The 22,926-nt window shown below is 40.4% G+C and overlaps 1 long non-coding RNA gene across 2 annotated transcripts in view; it reads right to left on the reverse strand.

The window, feature by feature from the left end:
- The window catches only part of LOC109957417 (uncharacterized), a 66,181-nt gene extending 43,869 nt beyond the window's left edge, over nucleotides 1-22,312 (reverse strand). The window contains exons 1-5 of one of the 2 annotated variants that reach the window (XR_002274560.1): nucleotides 22,217-22,312; nucleotides 21,802-21,896; nucleotides 21,619-21,715; nucleotides 21,425-21,543; nucleotides 2,380-4,740 (exon numbers count right to left, since the gene is read on the reverse strand). This is a non-coding gene — a long non-coding RNA (uncharacterized LOC109957417). Of the gene's footprint in view, nucleotides 1-2,379; nucleotides 4,741-21,424; nucleotides 21,544-21,618; nucleotides 21,716-21,801; nucleotides 21,897-22,216 lie in introns of those variants that run through there. The other variant, XR_002274561.1, reaches the window with a different exon arrangement.
- Between the last annotated feature and the right edge of the window lie 614 nt (nucleotides 22,313-22,926).

Consider the following 22,926-nt stretch of genomic DNA (forward strand, 5'->3'; position numbering starts at 1 on the left):
TCAGGGACGGCAGCTGCACAGCCCTCTGTGAACATCATGACATGCATGACCTGGACGAAAACACAAGGTAATCAGAAACATACCAATAATACTGCCCTCCTCACTGAGTTTACCTCATGTGACTGAGTTTTTACATGATAGGAACCTACCAAAATGTGCCGCGCCGAGTAACGCTCGTCAGGGTTCAGATAGTGAAAACGCAGCATATGTGCATTACAGATCTGCATCACACAGCCTTTCTGTCATTCAGTTGTTCACTGAAAGTGACACTGCAGGAGAAACATGTTGGTCAAAAAGGTCAAACAGAAATACATAAGCTGTGAAACATACAGTTGCCAGGAGGGAAGAGGCTTAATGGAGAGCTCAAGAGAAAAGGCAGCAGCTCGTGGAGGGAGAAGGAGCAATGGGGAGGGAGGAGGCCAAAGGAAGGAAGAACAGGGCGGGCAGGTGGTAGGAGTGGGCAGCGGTATGCTGGTGCATCTGCCTGCGGTGATGGTATTGACGGACATATTTCCCACAGTTCTGTGTCTTGGCGGGATCATCGCACGTGATTACAGGGGGGATCAGCATGATCGGCTGTCGCTGACTTCACTGACATCTGTTGGTGAGGTGATACAAGCTGTGATGAGGATTGCCTCAGACATGAAATCTTGAGCGGCTTTTGAGGCACGATGGCCGAGGCTCCTTGTACTCTGAACAACAAAGCATCTTCTTGTGCCGTTTAACCTCTAGAAAAAAAATGAGAAAGAAACTCTCCATCTGTTCATAGAGGTCCAACACTATTCAAATGCACTGTAGTACACATCAAGAACAAGGCACAGGGCAGACCTCGTGCAAATCATTAATTAAAGATGGAATAACTTGAAATATTTCACATAGAAACTGAAATCGGATCTCTGCTTTTATTAAAAAATTCATTATAAATTTAAGTGAGAGCTGCAAGGCATTAAATAAATAAAAAAAATCCTAAAAATGACTAAAAAATAGTTTAGAGTGAAAATCTGTTCTCGATTTTGGGGAAAAAACTCAAATCAAGTTTTACTTTGTGGCTTCTGGAGCTCTTTTCTGGGGCTTTCAACCATATCACATAGTCTTCATCAGCAGATGGAGATGACCCAGTTGGACAGTGTATTGTGTACTCTATACTACCCATATAGGTGACAATAAGACATCTCCAATAACAACTTTTCACACCTGCTGTAAAACAGCTGCATCTTGACTTGATATTTTTCCATATAACACTTGTTCCCAGTAAAATTTGTGATGGTACAGTTAGAGAGCAGTGATTTTCACGGTTCATTGTCATGTATTAGACAAAGCACAAAGGGGTCTCTGAACAGAACACGTGGACCCACGTTAAAATACAGAGTCAACCAGTGACAGTGAAAAATAACAGCGAAAAAAAAAACAATATCTCTCCATCTTAAAAAAGTTGGATTATTTATCCCGGGGTAAGTAATTGCATGGTTCATAACAATGAGATTCAGATTAAAGAATTCATTACAGGTTTGAAGCAGAGCACAGCTTGTATACAATTACCTTTATGTCCAGCCCAGGAGATAAAAACCATTTCCTCAATATGGAGAACTGAGACTGCTTTACTGTGACCCTCATCACAGCAGAAGCACTGAGAAGCTCTCCCAGTTAAATCCTTTCTTCATTTCATCTCAGAGATTCAAGGGAAATTCTTAAACATATTGCTTAAAGTGTTAGTAATGGCAGGGTAGTGAGTCATCTGGGGCAGTAGCCTGACCTCTTTCTCATTTTTGATGCAAGCTCCATCTTTGATTAAATGTCAGGCTTTCACTGTCACATACAGTATGTTGGAAGAAAATCCCGTTTCCTTATTGGACTGTTCCAAGAAAGAGGGATCTAAACAGTGCCCTGACCATGATGAAGGCATCAGACATAAAGTAATGCTGCCATTCTTGCAATGAATCATCTTCAGGCTGTGTTCGACAGTTGATATTTGTCTTAAAATATGCCACAGTACACAGAAAAATAGCTCAAATACTACCTGTCTTTTTGCTGGTAATTCAAACATCAGTGTGTATACATAGAGGTTTTTGACTTATAATGTCCCATGATTGTCTTAGTTCTGTTTCAAATGGTTTTCCATCCTGACAAGAATAACCTCGTGGTAGTAAGCCTCCGCTGACCAGTCAGGTTCACAGGAATGGGACGTACGTTAGGACACAGTGACCTTGACATTTGACCTCCAAAATCTAATCAGTTCATCCTTGAGTCCAAGTGGACGTTCATAACATATGTGAAGAAATTCCCTCAAGGCGTTGTTGAGATATGGCGTACACAAGAATGTAACAGACGTAAGGTTGCAATGACCTTTAACCACCAAAATCAAATCAATTTGTCCTTGAATTCAAATGAACATTTGTGCCAAATTTTAAGAACTTCTCTCATGGGGTTCCTGAGATATCGCATTCGTGAGACGGTTGGATGAACTGACAACCCAATGACCTCTGAAGAAATGTTGAATGGAAAATCCGTAGAAGAAAATGCCTAAAGATACAGAATTATAATAAATTTGTCCTATCAATCTACAAATGTGGCTTTCAGATATCTGTTAATAGCCTTATGGCCAGTTAGTGAACAAACAAAGTGTAAAAGTAAAGCAGCATTTGTGTAAAACTGTTGGGAAGTTACTCAGACTGTAAGTTCTGCAGCACTGAACACAATCTGTGCAGTTTAATCCAACTGTCTAGAAGGTGTGTGATTACAATTTACAAATTAATCTCCCCATTTAACGGCTCGTTTGAACAAATAATGAATAAAGATTTAATCAGTATTCAGGGTTAAACAACAAACAGAGAGCTCAACTGCAGGAGAAGATGTCACCGCTGAATAATATTCATTGAGAAGACAAATACATTTACAGGATTCAATCAACTTGAGAAAAATGTTTTTTAAAACATGTGTACAGTAATTAATAGCTGTTAAAAAATATTTTTCACTGTGATATGTGCTGGGTGAGAAATGCAAAGATAGCTGTGAAAAAAATGACTTATTTGGGGTTGTTTACTGCATATATGACCAGTCATTTACATGAATGATTTCAGCCCGCTTTACCACCAGAAGTGCTCGTGACTGATTGGAGGCCGGCATCCAACTGCATTTTCATTCCAGTTATTTTTGTTTTAATGCATGTGTGAATCAATTAATTCTGTCATGAAAGGCCACTATAAACTGTGTGCAGAAGTTAATGAGTCCAGCATTACCACATCATTACACCAGCTGGCATAATGGAGCATGTGTTGTTTGTCATAATATATGCTGTCATGCTTAACAGTCATAAATTGTTTGGATTGGTAAGTTTTGTTTGTTGTTTGATGACAATGACTATGACAAAGATTAGCACAGAAACAGCAGGTACAATACATACAGACAATGCACGTGCATATACAGTAGAGGTGACTTTGAAGCTGACTCATCAGGATGACTTTTACAGATTCGGAACCGTATGGGAACATGCTTCTGTTATTTGGAGACAGTTGCATAGCTGTTGCAGTTATGCTTTTGCAAACATTAGCGTTCTAACTAGGGGCCAGTCAAAAAGCAAAGTAGCAGAAAAGAAGAAGTTGGGAAACAGAAATGGTAGAAATTTTGATCCAGGCTCAAAGCTGTTATAATTGTCATCCTTGGATCCTTGGACTGGTATTATGCCATGTTTTTAAGTGTTCATATTTTTCCAGGTGAGAAAGTAGCCATTTAGCTTGAGAACAGGCGGGCAGTCTAGCCAAGTAATGTCATTTGGCTACATAGCTACATGTTGACAAGTCAAAATTAAGCTTAAGCCTACAATAAACTACTCCTAATTCAAATAAATCTTGAAACAATTTGACAATTAAGCCTGAACACACCAAACTTCATGATATGAAGTTCTCTAGTAGTACATGGGAAAACTACTGAGTAACCACAACTAAGAAAGAAAGAAAGAAAGGCCTACCAGGGATGGCGTTTAGTAACCACGACTAATAAATAGTCGACATGCATCTCCATTTATCCAGAACCTTTTGAACCCACTGTATATTATTCTCATGCCTACCATGGACTACTTAACCCCAACAGTCACTGCTCCAGTCACCTGTGTTTAGAAGCTCGAACATAAAGAGGAAATGCTCCAACAGTTCTCTTTAAACACGCCTGGTGTAAATGCAACCCAACTGTGGGAACTGTTGCTGAGAAAACGGTGCTGCCTGCACAGTAATAATTTCACAGTGTGCTCAGTCAACGTTTCCACAATAAGTGAAGGTTATAATCACAGTGAGTTCCATTCACCTAGCACACGCTGCATTCAGTCAGCGGCCATACAAAATGTGCCTCCATCCATCTTCTCCCAAGCAGTCTGCAGCACAGCGAGGGGGATGAGCCTGGCCTGTGTCAAGGTCACCGGGCCCTTCACCACTGTGGCATGATGGGTAGTGCTGCCCGTGCCTGCCGGTCAGCCAGGGGCTGCTCGCCTGGCCAGCATTACCTTGACTGAAAGGAAGGAGGAAGGCACCAGTGGCCCCTGCTCCTCGGTAACTGGTACCAAATGGTGCCTCCCCTCTGGGGTCCTGACCCGCAAGCAGGCAGAGTCCCAGGACACCTCAGAGCTGAGCTGGAGGACGGGCAGACAGCTGTCTTCTGTCAGTGGGCCCATAAACCTCAAAGATCATCTTTCTCCGCACACACAGTCATTTAGCAGAAGAAAACCTGGTTTAAAGCCAGGAATACACAGGGCTGTAAAAAAAAAAAACAAACAAACATCTTAGCCGTAGTATCTCGGTTTACATACACACTAACTAAAAATGGTACAGCCGTGATGTTTCCTCCCATATTTGCTGCAGATCTGATTTTATCAGAGTGACTGGTGAGGTGACTTGACCTCCAACTGAAATATAAGCTGGCGTCAGGAATGATCCGTCATTCAACAATCAGTGTCTGGACCAACATTTGTGTGATAGCATCAATCAAACTGATCAAATCAAGCTGATAAAATATTTTACTGTACCGTCAGCCACGGGTGGTAGTTACAACCATCAATAAGGGTGGCCTGCACAAAGAATACATGAAGTACAACTTTTGTGTTGGGGAACTATTCATGTGAATTTTAACAACAAAAATAGCAGAATGTGGTCTATTTTACAACTAAAGAAGTTGCTAACGTAGCTAGTGTACTAGCTACTGAATTAGGATACATTAGCCAGGGAAGCAAGTTAATTTGTTTCCTAAAGATACAAGTCAGGGGTGTTCACCTGTAACATCTTTTTCTGATGAAAACCACTGGTCAAATTGTTTAAAACATGGGTCCAGAATAAGGTTGAAAATGTCCAACACCAGCACTACACTCTGAACAAAGCAAACATTCCGCACAAGTGCCAAAGAATAAACTTTTTCTCAGAGCATAAACTTTATGTATTCTTCAAAAAATGAGTGTTAGGAATATGTACACCTCACGCAACTCTGGCTGTGGAAGAGGAATTCAGGATGGCACTTCTAAAACAGAACTACACACAGAAGAATAATATAATTAAGACTCTGATTAATTATGTCTATGCATGATCTTGCATTTTAGTCTTATATACATGTCCTATATGTAAAGAATTTTTTCTTCTGGTCTCAGAATACAATATGAAAAAGAAGCCAGGAATTAAACTGTATGAAAAGGGTGGGGAGATGTCAAACAGGGTAAAAGATAAAGAGCAAGTATGCTCAGCTGACTTTCCCTGGATAAATAAAGGTTAAAAATGTAATAATCACACTGAGCTCTCAGAGTCCAGGTAATCTCTTTACATCTGTCTGTACAGTGACTCTGAAAAGCCTCAGTGAAATGATAATAAATTCTCCTTTAACTGTCTTGAGGGAAATCTTTTCTAAAATTTAAGATGCAACACAAAAGACAAACAGTCTTATGCCTTCTCTGCTACCTCTGCCTCTGAAGTGAGTGACGCTCTGAGGAACAATGTTATATGGATCTTGATGGGGAGAAGCTGCATAATTAATTTGTATTCTAGTATGACAGATGTTTGATTTTGGCTGTAAAAGTAATTAATAAGAGAGTGGAGGGAGAGGCAGATTGCTGGAAGATTATTTATGAAGACTCCTCACAGAGCATGTTGGAGGTGGGGGGTGGGTGGCTGTGTGTGTGTGCGTGTGCGTGTAACGGGGGGAACCAGGCCTTGCTCGTGCCCCAACATCACCTGCTCCCTTGGCTGCCCCAGCTGTTAGCCTAGTTGCTATCGCAGTCATTTCCAAACATTTGTTTTTATGTCCTTCTACTCCCAAGACAACAACTTAGCATACGTGGAGAAAAAACACACAAGAGCTTGAGGATTAAATTCTGGGAGGTAAAAAACAAAACAAAAACAAACAACAACAAATGTAAAACTGTTCTGATTGTTCCACAGGGCAAACCAGAACATCTGCTCTTACCTGCAACAGTGAGATCAGAATTTACCTCAGATGATGACATCTACCTCACACACAGGCAGGTGAAAGTTTGGCCTGAGAATAGTGCACAGGTACATGTGTGATCCACTGTGGCTTTTGCTTGAGGGTGTGACAACACGCTGAGTTTGTCTCCTTTACTCTGAAATATAGCACAAGCCCAACCATGATGCATTCTTGTTTCTGATTATTCCAGTTCATCGTGAACTTACGAACATGTCAAGGTAGTAAACCAAAGCCTCCAAGGCACAAAGGAAACCTATTGGTTTGGCAGTCATCCTCAAACTGTGGCTACAGTTATATAAAGTAATGTGGACCTGTGATCTAGGGCTGCTTCCTAACTGTCCAACAGCCAAGTCGTTAGTCAGGAGAAATGTCAGTCGACGGAGCCTTTGTTTTTATTTTATTTTATTTTTTGTCAGCCAGTGTGCATTACAGTAGAAGGCAGCTCCAGCCAGTAGCTTGTCATCTTCTTCTCCTGATTTTGCTGTGCCAAGCAGCAATCTGCTCAATACTGCCCCCTGTGGTCGGGGGAAATACCCACTTCAACGGTGACACTGTCCAATACATGGATGGACATTAAGGTCAGATCTATTTAGCAAATTGCAGAATGAGGAGAACAAGAACAACAAACAGTTCAATCATTCAATGCCAGTGACAATTCATGTAAATATTTTGCACATGCTTCGGTCACAGCTGGCTACGTTTATTTAATATGTTTTAATAAAGAAGGAAAGCAGGAGCACTAAGTTAAAAGGAAAATCATACAAAAATACCGATACATTTTTTAGTATTTGGCTTTTTTAAAACATCTTTTTTCATTTTTTGATGTTGTGACAAACACTGTATTGTGGACTTTTTATTGCGGCAATATCGTACTGTGAGTTTTGGATATTGTGCTACATGCCTATAAAATGCATGAGGCAGCAATGTTTAGTAAGTAGCATGTCAGTTAACAAATAAATATGTTAACACTTATTACTTTAGTATGTAAAAGAGGTTATTGCAAGGTTTGCAGCACAAGTGAATAAAAGTGAAAATCAAAAAGCAGAGACCACGACTGCTATGGGTTTACATTAACTCAGACCATACATTTCATTGCAGTCAACCTGGTAGTTGTCAAGATGTTTGACTCCGGACCAGTGGTGGACCAACACACTGATGGACCAGCCAAAGCTGGAACTTCTACAGTCATGCAGCTGGTGTTGCTAAAAATAAGTCCACTATAAAGTGCAGGTGCACAGCTTTGGTCACAAAGCATGCCTGGGCTTAGAGACCAAGGAGGAGAAAGAAAATAATTAGATACGGCCGAGTGTTTTGCAACAGCACGGATGGGACAATTTATGCCTCAATCTAGGCACAAACTTCCGCTTTCCTTTTTTTCCGCTTTTTATTACAGAGCTGTACAGCTTCAGAAGATAATAATGAACAGTAAAGGATGCCAAACAGTGAGGACAGGGAGTGAATGTAATTTTCTCAATGGGGGTATAAATCTCACATGGAGGCTGTTACTGGAAAGTCTTGTGGATATTTAAATCTGCTGCTTTGATTGAAGCAGTCACAGTACATCACAGGCCGTGTAACTTGACAGAAGGTTAGCGCAGGTGATCTGCCACAATGTGAGCTTGTTCATTGCAGGCCTGGGTGCTTTACCGGGTCTTATTAGTCAGCAGTGATTAAAAAAACAAAGCTTTGAGAGCAGTGCACAGGAAGGGGCAATTTAATCAACTCCCCTCCTGCTTGCTGTAATACATATAGGTTGTTGTGACAACACAGGGTCCCGTTTCATTTACCTGTGAAGTCTATGGGTTTACATTAACTCAGACCATAGCCAGGGCTGTGGATTATTGGAATTAAACATCTGAATAAAAACAGAGGTGGAGAGGAAGTAAGGCAGAGCTACAGAGCGACTACGGTGTGACTCATCTTCGGCTGCGTCTTACAGCTGACCTGTGATGAGGCCCTCTGGTGAACAGCTTTCTGTGTTGGCCTGTGCAGGTGTCACACTCAGCAGGTAACAGGAAAACCTCAAAAATACTTAAAGACACCTGGTCATGGTTCCCTTGCAGATGTAAATGTTTATTTTGGCATTGAATTATGTCAGTTTCCTCTGCGTTTTGGGACACCAAACACTTATTTCAACAAAAGGGCATGTTAGGACCCGACACTTGCCACAGTGAATCAAAAAACTGACAATATCCAGGTTTTAAAGTAAAGGTTAAATCAACAGTAAGATAAAACAGCTTCTAAATATGCTGTAGCTCAATATGCTAATTTAGTGAGTGAAGGTTTATAATACAAATAAAATGATGCAAAATGGCAGCAGTCTCTCTCAGTAACAAACTTATAACAACAACGTAGCATAAACAAAACAATCTGAACTCAGGATTCACTTATTAGATTTGTCCAAAGCCCTCAACCATCTCTCTCCCGGAGTTAATAAGATTATTCTGTCAAAGTGCGACTCTAGATCAACACAAACACATAATGCAGGACTCCAAACAGGACACTGAGTCTAGAGTACGGAGAGGTTTTTGTGCTGTTATCACAGTTTTGGCACCAACTGTACTGTGCACTGATAAAGATACTGTACATTTCACAAGAGGGAAGTACTTATCGCAGTACTCAAACATGATACTACACCATGTCTGTAAAGTACTACACTGTAAATATTTTGACACATTTCATCAGCCATGTGATTCAAGGAGGTAAATGATGGTGTGAGCTCTGACGGGGCTCTTCAATCAACTGTCTGTTTTTATAATATGAACATTTCAGAAGACAACCAAGTAACTGATTACAAGAACTTTGAGAAGTACTGTATGTGCATTTAAAAAGTGCAAGTGCTTTAGCCAAGTAAAATATCACTTTAAATACTTGTCTGACCTAATTCATCAAATTAAATGCCTTTGATGGTAAATGGGTGAAACTGCAGGATGGACAGGTAGATTCAGCCACTGGATAAGAAATTCTGTGCACATAATTGTGCAGATGTGTCTGATTAATGGGTAATGCATTTGAAATTAATTACAGAGCAATAAATTTGCGGCCTAACACAAGACCAAGTGAATTGAATCTTTCTCACTCTTGAAGGATAAATAGAAAGATGAAATATAATGAAGAAAGAGGGAAAGTGATCATAAAGACATACATTTGCATACTAATTAAAGCAGCGTAATAATCTTCCCAACATTCTTCAAAGGAGTGTACTCAATAGAAGTCATCTCCATAACTTTCTGAATTACTGTGTCCTACAGTGGGGGACTTCACTTTTGAGCTTTTCATGTCGTTTCAAACTTTCGAATACATTTCACAGCCATTCATTGTAATTCCGGGCACAGCCTCAACACAGGTTTAAACGTCCATCCAATCTGTTAATTGCAAGACTTTATAATTCTAAGGAAGGGATCCGGGATCTGCTATAAATCAAATCGTTTCTCATAGTGTTTTAATGAAGTCCTCCATGTGACATTGCAGGTAGTCTAACATGAAGACTCCACAGTACAGAGTCAGAACACTCATCACTAAAAGTCCTTGTGAAACATTATCTGTGCTCAAACAAATCACCCACAAACTATGTATAATAAATATATATAAATATATATATATATATATATATATACTCTATATACAGTATATACTAGTGCACCCACTTCCCCAGCCAGTAAACAGTCCCATAAATATCTTAAAACAGCTAGTAAATCAAAGATAAATTCAGGCGTCGCTTCTGCAGCACACTTCTGACTTGATCAAAAGACACAAATGAAGAAAGAACAAAAGATGTTACTGTGATAACAGACAATTCAGTGCTGCTCTTAGAGAGACAAAATAATTTTATGTAGTTGTCTGACAATCATTAGTTTGTTGTTTGTCCAGTTGTACACAGAGTTTGTTAGTTAGATGCCAAACACCGATATGTAAATGAATAAAATGTATTTATAAAAAGAGCACTAGGGCTGAGCACACACTTAAAAACTGATTCATCTGCAGTGTTTGTGTTATCTGCTGACGGCTGCTAGCTAGTGTTCGCTCCTGAATGGGGAGCTGAGATCAGGGTGCAGAATAATTTTTCAGTCTGTCGCTCTCGTCAACAGGATCTGTAGGTCTGCTACGAGTTATACAGTCAGCTAAGGTCATCCGTTCTGAATTACCGCAGTTAGTAACGTGAGATCTAAATGATTTAAACAACTTTTTAGCCAAACAAAACGACTATGTATGCAGGTAAATACTTTACATATCTCCCAAAATGGTGCCCCAGTCCCAACATTCAATACAGCGTGACTTATCTACACATCCTCTATATTTGCTCAGTCCCTCTGAGCCCAGCTCGCTCTCACACGCACCTGTGTTTCCATTAATATCATTAGTAAGCTACAAAATTATATTAACAAGAGCAACCTAGTATAAGACACACACTTTTCGATGATCCAAAATATCAGCTGCTTATTGTTATTGACAAAATCCAGATATGATTATTTGCCGATATCACACACCCCTATGTCTGATCAGATTTCCAATTTATCAATCAGCCCAAAGTTTAGCCTTTAAATGGTAAGTAGTTAAGATGCATGAGAAAGGAAATGCACTAGCGTCATGTAACAGTGTATCGACAGTGTAAGAGACTTGTCTACGACTGTGTGTTTGCTGTCTTTATAAGACATACTGCAAGTTGGCCTGTTCTTAACCACATGGATTTGAATGTGGATGCATTAACAGACAAAAACTTTCACTAGTTGAGATTAAATAAATCCTTCTGTTAATTTTCTGGCCGTCTGTCCCTCATCTGCAGTCGCCAGGAGCAGCAGTGTGCCTCTCCATCCCAGCAGGGGAAACCTCTCAGAAGCACTATGTAATTAAACTCAGAGAGCATATTCTTTAATCCTAAAGGCTATTATAGATTTATGGTCAGTGCATTGTCTGAGCTCTGCAGTGGCTTTTCCTCACTGCACTCCTGCGAATACAGTGAACCCATATATGTTCTTAAATGGGTAGATAAAGGTTTTGTAACCCCTAAATCTGGCTTGTAATGGAAGTGCTACAATGGCTTACTGCCCTCATGGGGTAATATGTCAGCTTTTGTATTCAGCCTGGGGTGGATAGAAAAGCTTAGAAAGGATAGAGGAATCTGTAATTATAATGCACCGACCATCATCAATGACATAGTTTTGAACCAATTTCCAGTCACATTAGAAACAAGCAGAGCAGTACAAATTGTAATTATGGTGTATTTGTTTTTAGCTCCCAGGGATTAAAGTACTGAGTATGTTTAATTGTAAGTGTTCTACATTTTATAACAGTGGAGCCCTGATTAACAGTGACCTATCCCCACGACAGGATGCTGTGAAATGCCATGAATACTTAACTTAATTGCTACTTTTATTTGCTATATTTTCCTAATGAGCACTGGCAGAACAATGTGTTGTTTTTTTTTTTGTTTCTTTGCTCTGCAGTATTTCCTCTTTCCATTTACTGTATTTGGCCAGGTCAGAAGATTTTTCACAATCTTAAAACTCACCAGCTTTCATCAGCTTTTTCATAATCTCCTGTAGTAACTTTATATATTGTGATTTTATATCCTTGTTTTCTGTATTTTTGTGCGTCTCCTTTCTATCTAGACGTCAGTCTAGTCTAGGAAGGCCAGCAGAACCAAACTGAAGCCTGCCATCAGTCTCACATTTAGATATTGTTCAAGCTATTACTTGTCCTAAACTAGCTACATAAATGTGCCTAGCAATAGACAAAATGCCCAAAAGCCCTCCTTACTGTGAGGCACCAACACACAAGCACTTGGATGTACAAATGGTGACTGAGATTGTTCCCTTACTTTTAGCAGCCTAGACCTTCAATGAACTCTGTGTTCTCATTATGCAGACTTGACTATGAGGCAGCAGATGAGAAAACTGTTTTTAGAACAGCTATAGGGTTTTTTTTGGAAGGCACAGAAACTTTTTTTTATCTAAGACTTGTTGCAAATATCATATAAAATCTTTGGATCAGACTTGACTAGGATGTGTTTTTCTGCTGTCTGTAAAATCTTCAAATCTCGCTGAGTTCTGTCCAATAAACAATCCATGTGCGAGTTCACACGACTTGTTTACAAAAACTAGTTCTCGCATGTGAGATGTAACAGGCGAAATACAAAAGTGCAACACAGTTAAAGTAACTTCACCTCTGTGAATTGGACAGAACAAACAATACCAGGTGTGATCACACCCTTTGTCTGCCACAAACAAATAGTGACTTTTTTGTCTTTTCCAAGCAGCAGTTTGGCTCCTTCGTCCTTCGCTGTCACACACAACTGAAAATCATCAAGTCCTGGTGCCTCAATGATAATGTATTCTCTCTTATTTGACTTTTTAATGGGCTTTCACCTAATTATCATCACATGGTTCCTCAGATATGTGCTGCAGAGGGAACTCAGGAGTCAGGGAACAAAAGGAGGTCAGGTGGCACGTAGCCTGATCCTCTCCGCTCCCCCCCTCTGCCTGTTTTAGTGGGATGATAAATTTTCCCCTTGAACATGATGTCAATATGTTGATGTGCCTTCCTTTATTAAGATACCATCCAACTGATAACAAGTCCTGCTGTGTGTTACCAACATAAATAATTAGAACAGAGACCAAGGAACGGCAGGTGGCTTTTGGCACAAAGAAATAATTATACTTGATGTGGAAAATAAAGTAAAAGGACCCATCTGTTCACGGTGGGGGGAGGCAAAAAAACACGTTAACATATTGTCAGTAACATTATGAAATACACAGTTAAAAATTTAGTCATGGCACATGGCTCCGGACACTTGTTTTAAATAATCTAACAGAAGCGAGCTGGGGCCTGTTTTCAAGGCTTCAGCGCTCCTGACTTGTCCACCGGCCATTTTGTCACACACACTGCCAATTATTTACTCACAAGGTTGATGAAGATAAGGTAACAAAACCATGCAATGCTGAAATAATCATCTCTGGTCTGAGACCAGCCAAGAAGCAGCAGGGCACTGTTAAACTCTGAACTCTCTGTCAGTGCAGTACACAAATTCAACACCTGAGCTCTTCATTATTTCCCAGAGCAAAGTGTATGATCTGCAATTTAGCAAAGACCTACTATTTTTTTAGTCTAACATTCTACTCCCATGATGTCACCTGGTCCAAAGGCAGCAAATGAAGCCAACAAACAAACACAAGCTTTCACATTTGATAAAGCTCATACTGCAGTTATTTGCAGTTGTGTCTAATATCCCTGGAAACACCTCTAAGAAGCACAGACACACTATGAGACAATGGATGCCTGGGAAAAGTAAAGGTGTTAACCTCAACTCTAATGTTCTGTTGTTGGCTGAAAGTGAAGCTGAAGTATTTGGTTCACACAGGTGATTTTCAGCTGTGCAGCAGTGCATAGAAAATACACCAGCACACTGTTGAACTGTTATGGAAATGAAAGACTTGCAATGCTTTACCATGAATTTAAGCACGCTCAAAACATCTTCACACTCACACATCCAAGGACAGACACCGGGAGCAACCTGGGGTTCAGCATCTTGCATAAGGATAATTTGACGTGCGGAGTGGAGAAGCCGGGATTTGAACCACCAACCCTCCAGAGAGGAGACAACTTGTTCTATCTCCTGAGCCTGAGCATTATCAGCTGTCAAACACATTTAACTTGCTTTACTATTGAGCAGCTGTGTTATGTATATTCATTCATAACTATAGCAGGAGGCCATCCCAGTAAGCCTGTTGACCAATATCCGATTACATACTTCAATATTTTTTAAAAACCAGCAATTCAACTGTGAATTTCTTTATTCAGTTGTGGTGGGAAAAAACAGCTCTGCTACGGTTGTCTGCTGTGCTCGCTTTGGTGTGAGCCTATGCTGCTTCACTGAAGACACGACCTTGGGGGTGAGGCGACTGTGATTCAGTGGGTAGAGCAGTTGTCTCCCAACCGGAGGGTTGGAGGTTTGAATCTTGGTGCCTGCAGTCCACATGTTGAAGTGTCCTTGGGCAAGTCACTGAACCTGCAGTTTGGCTCAGGCCATTTTGCATATACTGGGAGTCTCAAATTAAAAAGATGAAGAGGCTACCTAGGATGGCCACTTGAGTCAATCAAAGATCAATAAGCCCCCTGCCATGAGCTTAGACTGTTATGAGGAAGCACTGGCACATGAAGGCCACAGCAGGAGCCTGCACTGACATAATTTCCTCTTATTCTGTTGTGTACCAAAAGATTCATCTGCTGAGAGTCATTCTGCAAATCAGATTTATTTACTTGCTTGTTTGAGATGATCAGTTTAATGCTCACCGGTGTGTGGAATCATCTTTGGTATATAAATGAGATGATTAAGGCCACGAGGCTTCCCCGCTCTGGGAGTCGAACAGCCGCCTCTGAAGCACAGCAGTGTCTCGACTGTGAGGCTAAACTTCAACGCACATAGTGTGCTTATCAGCCGGTGTCTTCCTGCAGCTTCATCTCTGTGAGTCTGCATAAAGATGCAGTCATTTCAGTCTGACAACACTGCAGCCAAGCCTCTGATTAACAAAGCTCTGCAAGTAATATGGATCCTGGGACATGATCCACTGCTCACAATGTTTCTCTGCAATATGGTTAATTTATCCACAAAGTAAAGGTGTAAGGGTAAACAGGGCAGAGGAAAATCACTGGAAGCGATGTATCCATCAAAGATCATAAGAAGCAGAGGTTATCTTAACAGCTCTCTCTGCTCTCTGTTGTCTTGCAATAAAAAAGATGCTAGTTCTCCACAACAGCAGCAGTAGTTCATAATCAGCTGGGGTTTCTGTTCAGCTGCAAGAATACAGCTGTAAAAAGGGGTCACTGAAAGGAATAAATCAATAAAATACAAGTAAAACAATAAAAGATTATTGCAATATTGTGCAACAGTAGAAAGGCTCCATCAGACTACACCAACTGTCAACACACGCAGTTCTCCCACAAACCTCCAATATCTTGTCTCTGTCGAGGTAAAACCAGACTCTAACTTGTGTTTAGGTGACTTATAATCTGCAACTAACAACAGTGTTTACCTCTGTAGGGTGAGAAAGCCTCACAGACACTGATGCAGAGTCTCACAAGATGTTCTGCTCTGTTTCCACAGTTCACTTTCAAACATCTGCTATTAAACACTCATAAGACTGTCATAAGAATTTGAAAAGATAATAGCTTTGCATTTCCATGAAGGAAGGGCTCCCAAATCAATATAAAGGACATAGACTTTTTGCTAAAAACTGTTCAAAGTAATTGAAAATGCTGCAATGCTGTCTACATACTACATAATCCCTGTGGGGTGTTGACCCCAAGTCTAGAAGTCAGAACACCACACCCGCTGCTCTCAGGTAAGCACAGACACTTGCATCTTGACCATTATATACACATATGATACATACGTTAACGTCTAAGGACAGACCTCCCCCGCTGTCAACGTACTTCAGTCCTTATCAATCCTGGATTGGCACAGCTAATCTGAGTTTCTGCACCTTGACTACTGCTTTTCTCTGTGTTACACATCATGTGCTGTGGGTGACCAACTGTTGGCCAATGAAACCCTTTTATAACTGTTTAACTCTGAAAGAAACCCCAGAAGTTATATTTTCTGACTTTTAAATAAAATGTTTTCAGTTTCTTACACAAATCACTTATTGCCTCTTTTTTCTAATAAAGGATCAGGAGATCCATCTCTCTGACACTAGCACTTTCATTGTTATAACTGATGGCTGAATGACAACCAAGGAGATTTTTAAACCTCTGGGCAAACAGACAACGCACTATAAAGTGATACAGGACTAGTTTAATAGCTACATCTTTAACATGAAAGTCATTTGCATGTAACCCTCCTTAATTTATTATTTTAATTCTCCTTTATCAATTCATTCATCTCAAGGCTCTTTCCAATCTTGTTTCAATTAAAGGTGACATGTTCAAACGAGATGCTGAGGTGCAACAACGATAAAAACACCCACATATCTGCCCTAGAATGGCTGCTCCTGCATCCCCTTCAGGGAAACATTATTCCTAATAAAACTCTTTAATAAATTCTTCAGGTCTTTGGAGAGTTCCTTAAACCTGAAAGGAAACACTGTCTATACCCAGGAGCAAAAAAGGCCATTACAGCTTGTAGTGGAAGATTTAATAGGTGTCATAATTTATCATGTAAACCGAAAAGTGTTTCTTAATTAAGTGCACGCGTTAATGAATTTTTTAATTTGATCCCTGTAAGTACTTTGCCATGCTAATTGCAATATTCCACACATTAGTTATCGGCTATTGCCCTTGGCTATTTGCTGTCACGAGGAAGGGACCCCGTCTTCCCCTCAGCTTAAGTCCATTATGAGCACGAGCCTCCAGCCCAAACTACAGAGGCCGTAGTGTGAAGGAGTACATGCGTGTGTGGGTCTTCTGGTCCACAAACAAAAGTTGAGCCACAGCTATCTGATTCTATTCACACAGACACAACTGGGCAATTTGAATTTACTGATGTAAACTGTTTAGCATTGATTACGCATAATCAGTTTTCTGTAGTTTGAGCATCTGCTAGCTCATAACATGTCCCAGCATCTTAGACAAAAACTGTACATGAGAGTAATCAGTGAGTGAGCTATTTAAAATGACTAATGCGAGTCGAGCTTAGTCTTGATGACTGCCTTTGTATCCAAAGTCTCACTATCACTGGTGGCAGGCTCATATTGTTCAGCGCAATTAATCTGTTTGAGAAGCATAATAATGGAGATGCCAACTGCTGCCTGTGCTACTATTTTATTAATCAACTGCAATTAGGCACTGCCGCTATGTCCTTAGGATGACTTTTCGTTTACTTGCAGGGGAAAGCAGTGCGCCAACACGACAGTGCGCTCAGTCAGAGCTGCTGTTCGCTGCTACAGAGATCACAGATGGGCTCAGACATATATCAAGTAGTAACAATGTGGGGAAATTATCATCAGCCACTAACCAAACACTAGTGCGCTTTGGCTGTCAAGTTCGTCTGCATTACCAGTGACTTCAGCGAATAACAAATGCCATTACGAGGCCGACTTACTGTACTGTACACTCTGAAACTCCAGCTGGCTGCTCAGTGTTAGAAAGTAACTACTGCTGCCTGTGGGTGAAGCAGATCCAGATGCTACTGCAGTTTATTACTGCACAACGGTTTATAAACATGGTCGGATTATGAGATGAAGGAGCACTGGCCAGAGACACTTTAAAGACTCCCTGTACTTTTAAGCAACTGTTTAAAAGATCAGGTAGGTTATTGCGCCACCTCAATTGTGTGTTGATCGAGGTGCAGTGGGGGTGAAAATAGCATATAAGGTCAGACACAGCTTCAGTTAAAAGTCAGAAGCTCATGCACAGTTCCAAAGTCTGCAGTGACATGAAATCATATAGGAGAGAACTCATCCAGTTGAGCTTGTGGCAAACAGCAATCAATGTTCAGTTCATGTAAACGTTACTCAAACTAAACTAATGCAGTAATTTAATTATTTCCTACTGCACACTAGATCAGACCTAAGCGTCCAAACTCACAGAGTAATATTCTACACAGTGGTGCAGAGTTTCTCCTCCCTTCAACACCCCTGCAGTACATTCACGGTTAAGATGGATTTGCTAGGCCCTTTAATTTACCCACAGCCAAAGAACACAAGGCCATTAACACAAATTTTATCCTCAGACTCCACCCCTTTGTGTCATGACATTCAAGCTTAATAGAGAACTCCACAAAGGCGAACGCTTCCCCATAAATGTTTCATGAAGTAATTCCACCCATATGAAGAAACTCAGAAAAAAATCTGCTGACATTATCCCACCGATGTTGTCGGAGCATCTGCAGAGGAGATGTATTTAATATTCACAGGCCGTCTTACACTCTGACATTAGCTGAGGAAGATAATCCCTCAAAGATTAAATTAAATGTAGGCTGGGTTGTTTAGTGCTGCTATTGTTTTCATTAGTGCAAAAAGGAATTGTACTCAGTGCACATGATATTAAATCGTGCTTCTGGGCGCGTGCTTGATATCCACACTCCCCCAACCCTCTGATAAACCTAATGTCTTTCAGGGTCCATAATCTCCAAGCAGCAGGTTAGCATTATAGTTTTTAACTACACTTAGCGGTTACTAAATATGCATTTGTGGTATTAAAATAAATCTTCTGTTGAGATAAAAGCAGAAGGTGCACTACACTCCCTGGCTGCTTTGGACCATTCGCTCGTCTTTACATCATAGAGGGGAATGGAGGGTGACTGGATTGTGGCGATGATAATAATGGAACATTTTATTCAAGAAATCAGATGCTCTTTGTTGCAGAGGCTTTTTGGAGAAATGTCAACAGGTTGCAGGAAAGCAACATCTGTGAATGTTGATTAATTATAGTTTGACAGATGTTACTGAATGTCTGCAGGGTCTGGGATTTGAGAAAACAGTAGAATGTCTCATCTGATCCCGTTATCAACACTGAACAAGTCGGGTTATAAATAGACAACAAGCACAAGTGTGTTTTCCACTAGTTAGCATGGATCTTCGTAGATTTGTACTTTTATGCATAATGCATACACAGTATACTGCATTACTTCAATAATGGAGAACTAGAGTGAACATTAAATGGTGTGATTGTTAACCAAAAAGTATGGCATGTCAAAGGAAAACATGCAGAAGGATAACAGATGACAGACAGAGTGCAGGCTTTTTGCCATCTCAACATCCAAAACACATTGGTATTAAAGATCTTGAATTGTGTGTTGATCGAGGTGCAGTGGGGGTGAAAATAGCATATAAGGTCAGACACAGCTTCAGTTAAAAGTCAGAAGCTCATGCACAGTTCCAAAGTCTGCAGTGACATGAAATCATATAGGAGAGAACTCATCCAGTTGAGCTTGTGGCAAACAGCAATCAATGTTCAGTTCATGTAAACGTTACTCAAACTAAACTAATGCAGTAATTTAATTATTTCCTACTGCACACTAGATCAGACCTAAGCGTCCAAACTCACAGAGTAATATTCTACACAGTGGTGCAGAGTTTCTCCTCCCTTCAACACCCCTGCAGTACATTCACGGTTAAGATGGATTTGCTAGGCCCTTTAATTTACCCACAGCCAAAGAACACAAGGCCATTAACACAAATTTTATCCTCAGACTCCACCCCTTTGTGTCATGACATTCAAGCTTAATAGAGAACTCCACAAAGGCGAACGCTTCCCCATAAATGTTTCATGAAGTAATTCCACCCATATGAAGAAACTCAGAAAAAAATCTGCTGACATTATCCCACCGATGTTGTCGGAGCATCTGCAGAGGAGATGTATTTAATATTCACAGGCCGTCTTACACTCTGACATTAGCTGAGGAAGATAATCCCTCAAAGATTAAATTAAATGTAGGCTGGGTTGTTTAGTGCTGCTATTGTTTTCATTAGTGCAAAAAGGAATTGTACTCAGTGCACATGATATTAAATCGTGCTTCTGGGCGCGTGCTTGATATCCACACTCCCCCAACCCTCTGATAAACCTAATGTCTTTCAGGGTCCATAATCTCCAAGCAGCAGGTTAGCATTATAGTTTTTAACTACACTTAGCGGTTACTAAATATGCATTTGTGGTATTAAAATAAATCTTCTGTTGAGATAAAAGCAGAAGGTGCACTACACTCCCTGGCTGCTTTGGACCATTCGCTCGTCTTTACATCATAGAGGGGAATGGAGGGTGACTGGATTGTGGCGATGATAATAATGGAACATTTTATTCAAGAAATCAGATGCTCTTTGTTGCAGAGGCTTTTTGGAGAAATGTCAACAGGTTGCAGGAAAGCAACATCTGTGAATGTTGATTAATTATAGTTTGACAGATGTTACTGAATGTCTGCAGGGTCTGGGATTTGAGAAAACAGTAGAATGTCTCATCTGATCCCGTTATCAACACTGAACAAGTCGGGTTATAAATAGACAACAAGCACAAGTGTGTTTTCCACTAGTTAGCATGGATCTTCGTAGATTTGTACTTTTATGCATAATGCATACACAGTATACTGCATTACTTCAATAATGGAGAACTAGAGTGAACATTAAATGGTGTGATTGTTAACCAAAAAGTATGGCATGTCAAAGGAAAACATGCAGAAGGATAACAGATGACAGACAGAGTGCAGGCTTTTTGCCATCTCAACATCCAAAACACATTGGTATTAAAGATCTTGAAGGACAAAATGAGTCTGACTTCATAAGAGTTCTTCCTATAACCAAAAGGGATTTTTAAAACACCACAAGAAACAATACCCAACACAGATTAGCATTATAATAACAGCCCAGAAACCATGTCCGCCCCCCGCCCATGCTCACAAAGGGGATCTCCTGGGGACACACAGTGCCTTGATTGACATCTGTGAGAAAGCTCCTGGTGCTGCACTGCAGACCAGCTTCAAGGTGACGTGCAGAGCTTTGATAGTTTGTCTCTAACTGGTCATGCTACCAAATTTACAGTAGAAGGAGCTACAGGAATCCAAGGACACTGTTTTAGTGTTCATTTAAAACTTTGACAGCAGTATATTCTCATGTTTTTGTCTTGGTTCCCACACAGGCCAGACATAAATTGAGATTAATCTAGTGATGCTGATGAGTAAGTGAAGAAATGGCTGAGACAAGTGACAAGCTAAAGTATGAGCACTGTACGCGCAGGGTAAATCATTCTGAATGGCTATCGTTCTTCTTAAATTTGATAGTGTATGTGATACTTTAGTATCGGGAACTTTATTATCTCTCCTAACTGAAAATGCAGAAACATTCTATTTCTGACTAAAATGAATGTTGCATAGTATTGTCACATTAAATTATTACTTAGCTGGCACAGTAACAATGGTTTCCTTTTAAAATCATGTGACCTTGAAAATTGAGGCCAAACTTCCGTGGCCCCTATTTCAGCCAAGTACAAAACGTGCTCCACTCACCTTGTTTTGTTTCTTATAGAGAACCATGCGTGTTAGACTCACCTGGGCCGGTCGACGCTTGGACCCCAAGTCCATCCCTGCACCAGGGTCAGCCTCTGCCACCAAAGGCAAGGCCAGACCCCACTGTCACTCTGCTGTGGCTGATCAAGCTGTTCCAACAACTGGAAGACATCACAAGTTAAACACTCATTATTTTAATTTGATGCTAATCATGTGTTAATGAGACTAATCCTCACAATGATTCAGGTAATTTGCTTAATGGCTGCCTAGAGTCCAGATTACAGCAATCAGTCACGATTGATAAGACGTCTGTTGCAGGGCAGGAGGGGAACTCTGTGGAGGAGAAGAAGACAGGGAACAGGTGAAGGCCAGCAGGCCTCCGGGACAGCAGAGACATGCTAGGTCAGCAGCCCTGTCACCTCTGAGCAGGTCACGGGGCTCCACATCAGGGGGAGAGCTGTTTTATATGTCCCCTCAATAACCACTCCACATGCCATTCACTGGTCCCACCAAGCTGGATGTGGAACATGATGGAAAAAACTCAGACCAGCCTCCTCCATTATTCATTACTATTATTTTCATATTTTGTTATCAGTGCAGTTGTTAAGCCTATGACCCAACTTTAAAAACTCCAAATGAGTCACAGCTCTTCTTTAATTGGCTGTTATACTTCATTGACTGTCATATTGCACCTGACGGGGTTTTACTTTTACAAACCAGGAAACAAGCCACTTTTACAAAAAACAAGTTAGCTATGAAAGCTAATTTTAACCACCAAACGTGAAACATTAAATACACTTTTATAAATATAAATGACTTTGCCTTCTTTCATACATTCTCTATCTGGAGCGTTCCTTAGCTGGCGAACCGTCTGTTATGACCACACACCGCGCCGACATTTCAAAGCTGAAGTATCGCGATACAATGTTTGGATGCCTGGCTTCACTGCATCACAAATCGCGTGACCACACCAAAAGCGGAACCATTACGTCATGTTCCGCCTTGTCCCGTCTACTTCTCAGTATTTAAAAAGGGTCATAGAATCTAGTTTAAAAGTGATCCGTTTTCACAACATTTTATATAAACCTTAAATATATTTTATTGGAAACTATTCTGATAATTGATTCGTTTTAAGTACCTTTTTGAGCAATCTGCCAAAATTTGATTGTTACAGCTTCTAAAATGGGAGAACTGGTTCTTTTTCTTGACTTGCATTATTTCACACCGGTGGTTTGGGACTTTTGCTTGGACTAAACAGGATGATCATGACGCCCTGGACTTGAGCAAATTTTTCACTAGCACTCCCAGGAATCATTTACTGTTTTCTGTTTTACAAACCAAAGGATTAATCAGTTCATCAAAACATAATCAGCAGATGAATCAATAATGAATCATCAAGCAAAAGGCAAAACATCAAAAAATAAATTGAATAATTAGGGCATATGGAAGGAACAACAGCTATGAAAAGTCCTGAGCAGTACAGCGCCAAGATGGCAGCACAAAATCATACAACAATGAAAAGAAAAAAAATGAAACTATGTCCT

This window comes from Monopterus albus, unplaced genomic scaffold (assembly GCF_001952655.1).
Source record: "Monopterus albus unplaced genomic scaffold, M_albus_1.0 scaffold26.1, whole genome shotgun sequence".
Taxonomy (NCBI): domain Eukaryota; kingdom Metazoa; phylum Chordata; class Actinopteri; order Synbranchiformes; family Synbranchidae; genus Monopterus; species Monopterus albus.